The following is a 7,036-nucleotide window of genomic DNA, read 5'->3' as shown; positions in this document are numbered from 1 at the left end:
GCAATAATTCGAATAAATCTGAATTGTGGCATGCTAGACTGGGACATGTACATTATAAAAGAATAAAGGATATGTCTAAAACGAGTCTCATACCTGCTATTGATATAAACAATGAGAAATGTAAAACATGTATGTTAACTAAGATCACCAGAAAGCCTTTCAAGGACGTAAACAGAATATCTGAAGTGTTGGAACTGATACATAGCGATTTATGTGATTTTCATGCTACACCTTCGCTGAGAAATAAAAAATATGTCATTACATTTATTGACGATGCATCTAGATATTGCTATGTTTATTTGTTGAATACTAAGGATGAAGCTCTTGATAAATTTAAAATCTATAAAGAAGAAGTAGAGCTACATAAAAGTACTATGATTAAAAATCTGCGTATTGATAGAGGAGGTGAGTATTATGATCCAGTATACTTTCAATCTACTGGTATAATACATCAAACCACTGCTCCTTATACACCACAACAAAATGGTGTGGCAGAAAGGAAGAATAGGACTTTGAAAGAGATGGTTAATTTCATGTTATCCTATTCGGGTTTGAATGAAGATTTTTGGGGTGGGGCTATGTTAACAGCCTGTTATTTATTGAATATGATTCCTACTAAGAGGAATAAATTTACCCCTTATGAACTTTGGTATAAAGAGCCACCAAAATTGAGTTTTCTGAGAGTTTGGGGATGTAGAGCAGTTGTAAGGCTCACTGAACCCAAAAGGAGAAACTTGGGTGAAAGAGGTTTAGATTGTATTTTTGTGGGGTATGCTGAGCATTCTATTGCATATAGGTTCTATGTACTAGAATCTAATGATTATGTATCTGTGAATACGATTATCGAGTCAGTAGATGCTGACTTTGATGAAAATAGATTTACATCTATACCTAGACCAAGAGACATGATTCAGAATTCTTTCAGTAGGAACCCGGTTCAAACTGAAGATGTTCATGGACCTTCTGAACCAAGGGGAAGCTTTAAAGTTAGAAAAAATAAATTATTTGGACCTGATTTTCAACTTTATTTGGTTGAAGGTTCAAGAGATGAGGTTGTGATTGAGTCTGAGTACCAATATTGTTTTATTATTGAGGAGGATCCAAAAACATTTAATGAAGCAATGACATCAAGGGATGTTGCATTCTGGAAAGAAGCTATTCAGGATGAGATGGATTTTATCATGAATAATAACACATGGGAATTGAGTGATCTACCTCCTGGCTGTAAAGCATTAGGAAACAGATGGATCTTCAAAAGAAAAATCAAAGTGGACGGTACTATAGATAAATTTAAAGCCAGATTGGTTATACAAGGCTTTAAGCAAAAAGAAGGGATTGATTACTTTGATACTTATGCTCCTGTTGCTAGGATTTCTGCTATCAGGTTGTTGATAGCACTTGCATCTATACACAACCTTGTAATTCATCAGATGGATGTAAAAACTGTATTCTTGAATGGTGAATTAGATGAGGAGATTTATATGAAATAACCGGAAGGGTTTGTTATGCCTGATAGTGAGCACAAGATGTGTAAGTTGAAGAAATCTTTGTATGGTCTTAAACAAGCACCAAAAGATTGGCATCAAAAATTTGATAGTGTGATTTTATCTAATGGTTTTCTTCTTAACCAAGCAGACAAATGTGTATATAGCAAGTTTGATGCTTCTGGTAAAGGAGTTGTAATTTGCTTATACGTAGATGATATGTTGATTTTTGGTACTGACCAAAATCAAGTGGATAAAACCAAGAAATTTTTGTCATCTAATTTTGACATGAAAGACTTGGGAGAGGCTGAAGTGATTCTTGGTATAAAGATCAAGCGTACGAAAAATAGTATTTCAATTTCTTAATCTCATTATATTGAGAAGATTCTGAAAAGATTTAACTTTAATAATTGTTCTCCAGTTAGCACTCCTATTGATCTTAGTCTTAAGCTAGTATCTAGTAAATGAGTTGTAGTATCTCAACTTGAATTCTCAAGAGCGATTGGTAGCCTCATGTATGCCATGATAAGCACTAGGCCAGATATAGCCTATGCTGTTGGTAAGCTTAGTAGGTTTACTAGCAAACCAAGTTCACATCATTGACAAGCTTTAAGCCGAGTGTTCAAGTACTTAAAAGGAACCATGTATTATGGTTTGACTTATACTGGATTTCCTTCGGTTCTTGAAGGTCATTCAGATGCAAGTTGAATTTGTGATAAAGAAGATCATTCTTCCACGAGTGGTTGGGTATTCCTTCTTGGGGGAGGTGCTATTTCTTGGGCATAAAAAAAACAAAGTTGCATTACTAACTCAATAATGGAATCTGAGTTTGTAGCATTATCAGCTGCTGGTAAAGAAGCTGAATGGCTAAGAAATCTGATTTATGAAATTTCATTGTGGCCTAAACCGATATCTCCCATATCTATCAGATGTGATAGTGAGTCTGCCTTGGCTAATGCTTATAGAGAAGTGTACAAAGGCAAGTCTAGACACTTAGGTGTTAGACACAACATGATTCGAGAGCTTATCATGCATGGTGTTATATCAGTGGAGTTTATAAGAACTCAACATAATTTAGCCGATCATTTGACCAAAGGGTTGAGAAGAGATCTTGTGTACAAATCGGCTGTAGGGGTGGGATTAAAGTCCATCTAAAATTTCTCATGTTGAGATACCCAATTCCCATCTAATATGACATTAGATGTTGAATTCAATGCGGAAAGCTTAACATCTAGAGATTGGAACACATTAATAGTATCATCCCAAGGTATGTGTTCAGACCTGCAAGTTGAGGAGGTTGAAGTTTATCTTCTTAATAGTTCTTTTGAAAAATTGCATATGCAGGTGAAAGAATAAAAGAGCTACCTATGTGAGCATGAAGTTTAGCCGCTTCAAGAAGTTAGGACTTGACCTTATTATGCTTATGAAGGATTAGGACACAAGGCTAGTAAAAGATAGTGTCAAGTGAGAACATTTGAGAATGTAAATTTATGTGTATATTATCTTCATGTATTCATTATGAATAACAGAGGTTCAATCAGTTGTGATACCTTGATATTCGAATATCTGGGATATGTAATATACTAATATGAAATTCAATCGTCATGATATTTCATATATGCATAAATTTGTTGTTTGTTGTGATTTTGTTTAGTTAATCATGGATTACGCTAAAATGGGGGAGGATTGTTAGATATTTTAGTGTAATTGGATTAACTAGTTGACCAATGTGATTGTAATATTTCATCAAACAAGTCGGGAGAGTGCGGAATGCATGCTTTTTTGAGTTTATTATGATTTTCGATATTGGCGGAGATTGGTGTTAATGTAAAAACACATGTCTTTTAGACAAAACCGCATACCTCAAAGTACGTGTTTTAGGACATGTCTTTTGGACATGTATGGACGTGTCTTAGGACATGTCTTTTGGACACCTATATAATACTTGCAACATATTTGGTCATCTAATTAGAAAAAAAAAACAAAAGGTTGGTTGTTGAATTCACACAAAATACATCATTCTCTGTTCTTATATTCTGATTTTATCCGGTTGAAAAGTTTGGTTAACCACCAAATTATTTCAATATGAAATTATTTCTCAGGACTTCAGAATAATCCAAGTTATCCTCAATTTTTTTACAACACTTGTCATATATTTCGAACCGGAGACCTCCATCCCGATACCTTGTTAATTAACTTGTATAACCCAGCTCTCTTGAAACCTTAAAATCTTAGGTTACTATTGATATTTTTAATTTTGGATGGTGTGGTATTTGGACAGCTACTTTCGAATATCAATGGACTGTTTGTATGTCAACATGGACCATAGCAAGGAAATCCACCTTACATCTCACTATCTATAATTCTATATCTAGAGAGATGATGAATAGTGTAAACTTTTCTGGCTCCATTATGAATTTGCTTCAAATTAATAATTATAGGATACAATTTAAGCTGGGTAGCAAAGAAACCAGATACTAATAGTCTTGTTGGAGGACATTAGTTTTAGGACCCTGTATAAACATCATAAGAGTAAAAGGCAACACAAGAATTATGTATAATCACACTGGATCTATTACGATTTGATGGTTTGTCTATAATTTAATTCAAATATATTTCTAAGATATAATAAATATGTTACACTTTACAGATCTATAAATTTGGTCAGGTAATGATAAATAAGATTCAGCAACCTATATTAAAGGAAAAATAATATGATGACAATGACCAGTTATGACCTGCATCTTTATATTGTTGTTCTTTCAGCAAGGTTTTATTTCTTAATCAATCAGTCCCACTCGTAGTTCCCTTCTTCACAGATGACACTTCTGCATCCTTGACTCATTCGGCGAGTTTGCTTTCAATAGATGTATATGATTCAATTCCTATTCTTGTTTGTCAATTATTCTTACATCGACATTAAGCAGAAATCCGAGTTGAGTAGGTTTGGGCTTATAAACTAGCATGTCTTTGTAAATTGTGACTCGACTCGAGGCTCAAGCACTAAGGCCTGCAATTTTACAAGATCCCTTACATAGTTCAGTAGTTACAGTTTTGATGTTTACCTGTGTCAAATATATTAATGTCAGTTAGAATACCTGTATTGAACTATATAGCCTTCTGGAGCCCTAGTCACGGACTTAAAATCTATGTATCTATCTCTCATATGCTATATGTAAGTGGGGTTATATGATATGTAGATTTAGCAGCCAGAACTTGGAAAAAAAAAGGATGTTGCAGCCAGTTTGTTAGATAGTAGAGTATTATGATTGTCTGCAAGAGTTTCTGCTTACTTTTTAAATTAACCATGAACCTTTTAATATTTTCAGGGGTAAATGACCTTGCCTTAAATTTTTTCATTTTTTATTCTGGGTTGCTTGATATATGAATTTTGCCATCCTTAGCTAGGAGAGAAGCTCTCAATCCTTGGAGACATCTTGATACCTCAGCAGAAAAGAGTTCCCAGCTTTAATTATTTGGAGCATGATGTCCTTTATTGGCATGGTATTATTTTGGGTTCTAATACATAAAAATCTTCCATGATGGACATATAATCATTAAAACAATTTTCAAAGTAGTACAAAACTGTAATTAAAAAAAATTCCTCTATGATACTTTAATGTTTCTCATAATTGATTGACTAAATCTTTATTTAGTGGTGTCGTATAATGGCAGTAGCAGGACAAGCAGTTGGAAAATTTTCACTTGAACCAATGGCTTAGATGTGTTATATTCCATACTTACAAGAATGTGACTTTGAAATTTCGACTTTGTCAAGAGACATTGCTGATTTGTTACAGAGAAACAGCTTGTTCCAGGTAATCTCGCCAAACTTTCTAGATATCTCCTTATATACATGACATGACATGATTTGAATTGATTGTTTTCATTAAACTGTAGGCCTGTAGCTTGTTTGTCATTCCATCTAAGTTAGCAAGAATGTAGGAATTCTTTACTTCCTTGAACTTGTAGATTATGGAAAAACTATTTACCTTATGCTTATCTTGTCCTCCTTTTGTCAAGGATTATGCACTGCATGCATCATGATGCTCACTATATATTTGTATAATGGTCTAGTGGGGAAAATAATAGAATGTAAAATAAAAGTTTGATTTGAATGAATTAGTACCACAGTTTAAGCATTCGAAGAAAAGAATCATAATTTTTTAAGCATCAAACTCTTAATAAAGTTTAGTAAGTTCAAAACTGTAGGCTGTAGCCCCTCACCTTAATCGGATCTGCCCCTATATGCACATCAATGTGCATAATATGATGGAAGATACATGGTACATTATAGAATCCTTTGACGGCAATACCTATTCATTTTTACCAACAATTTAATATAGTGCTCATTTGTCTCACTGCCAAAACTGCAATTGTAGGTGGATGATATACAGACACATATATTTGTCCACGTAGTGATAAATAAGTGGTAAATGTCTTCTGCAGTAAGCTTTGTGTTGCAATAATGATTGGAAAAAAAGTCTAACACTTAATAGTTGATGTAGAGCTATATATAAGTGGGATTATATTTCTTGTTGGCATTCATTAAAAGTAGAACAATTTGGTCCCAAATGCTTCATTAGACTTATCATTAACTCAGGACTAAGGGTGAGATACGATGAATTAACAAGGTCATTATCATATTGACTAAGAATACTAAGCTTACTATTTATGTAACACACCTCCTCAATCAAATTCTCCATTCATTAAGCAATAAGCATAACAAAATTTACATACATTATTCCTGTGTAACTGTGTTTAAGCCTGCATGCTTCACAGTAGGTGATCCATGTCTTGGAGATATAATAATGAAATTGCCCATGATAGTTTCTTGTTCTTTGAGGATACCGGAGACTCTGAGCTAGCTAAAGACTCTGACATCAATTTTGCAAACATCCAAGACAGTGATGATGCTGAATCTTGCAGTTATGATTCTGATGATCACATGGTGCTAGATTTTCAGGAGGATAATGAGTGCGATAATGATGGTTCTAGTGACGACACTGACCACGATGCTGAATTTGATAGTTATGAGGATCAATGGTGTGGCCAAATGATGGTGTTGTCCAAGGCTGAAGAAGAGGAAGGAGAAGGAGAAGTAGAATCCAGACCTGCTGGTAATAGAAATGTTGATATATTGATTGTCAATGAAATGGAAAAGAACAGAATATTCTGGGAGACTTGTTTACAAGTGGGGTACCCTTGAATTTTGATCATCTCCTATTTTTTGTTTTTTTTTTTAATTTCTGTGATTTTATACTTGCCCACACTACTGATATTTTCTGAGTGCTACTATAAATCTATAATACTACTGCTGCTGCTCCTCCTTGATCTGTTGTTTCATTACTTCATGGTGTTTTTTCCCCGATCTCTTGGTTGACGAGGGAAAGCTTCTGTGCATTTTGTTATTTGTCTCATATAACTTGTAACTTTCTGTACAGAGAGTGATAATGCATGGTTGCATGCTATTCATCAGTTCTTTTCTTCAAAGCTTTTGAGTTTAATGTACTGTGATCGAATTACGGTTTGTATTTCAGTGCGATTCGTAA

The 7,036-nt window shown here is 34.1% G+C and overlaps 1 long non-coding RNA gene across 1 annotated transcript; it reads left to right on the top strand.

Annotated features, from left to right (window-relative positions):
• Positions 1 to 5,167: 5,167 nt before the first annotated feature.
• On the top strand, positions 5,168 to 6,806 carry LOC141687094 (uncharacterized). The gene is made up of 2 exons (XR_012560916.1): positions 5,168 to 5,302; positions 6,443 to 6,806. It is a non-coding gene; the product is annotated as an uncharacterized LOC141687094 (long non-coding RNA).
• The last annotated feature ends 230 nt before the right edge of the window (positions 6,807 to 7,036 follow it).

The sequence above is a fragment of the Apium graveolens genome, chromosome 9 (assembly GCF_009905375.1).
Source record: "Apium graveolens cultivar Ventura chromosome 9, ASM990537v1, whole genome shotgun sequence".
NCBI lineage: Eukaryota > Viridiplantae > Streptophyta > Magnoliopsida > Apiales > Apiaceae > Apium > Apium graveolens.
This window is presented reverse-complemented; position numbering and strand designations above follow the sequence as displayed.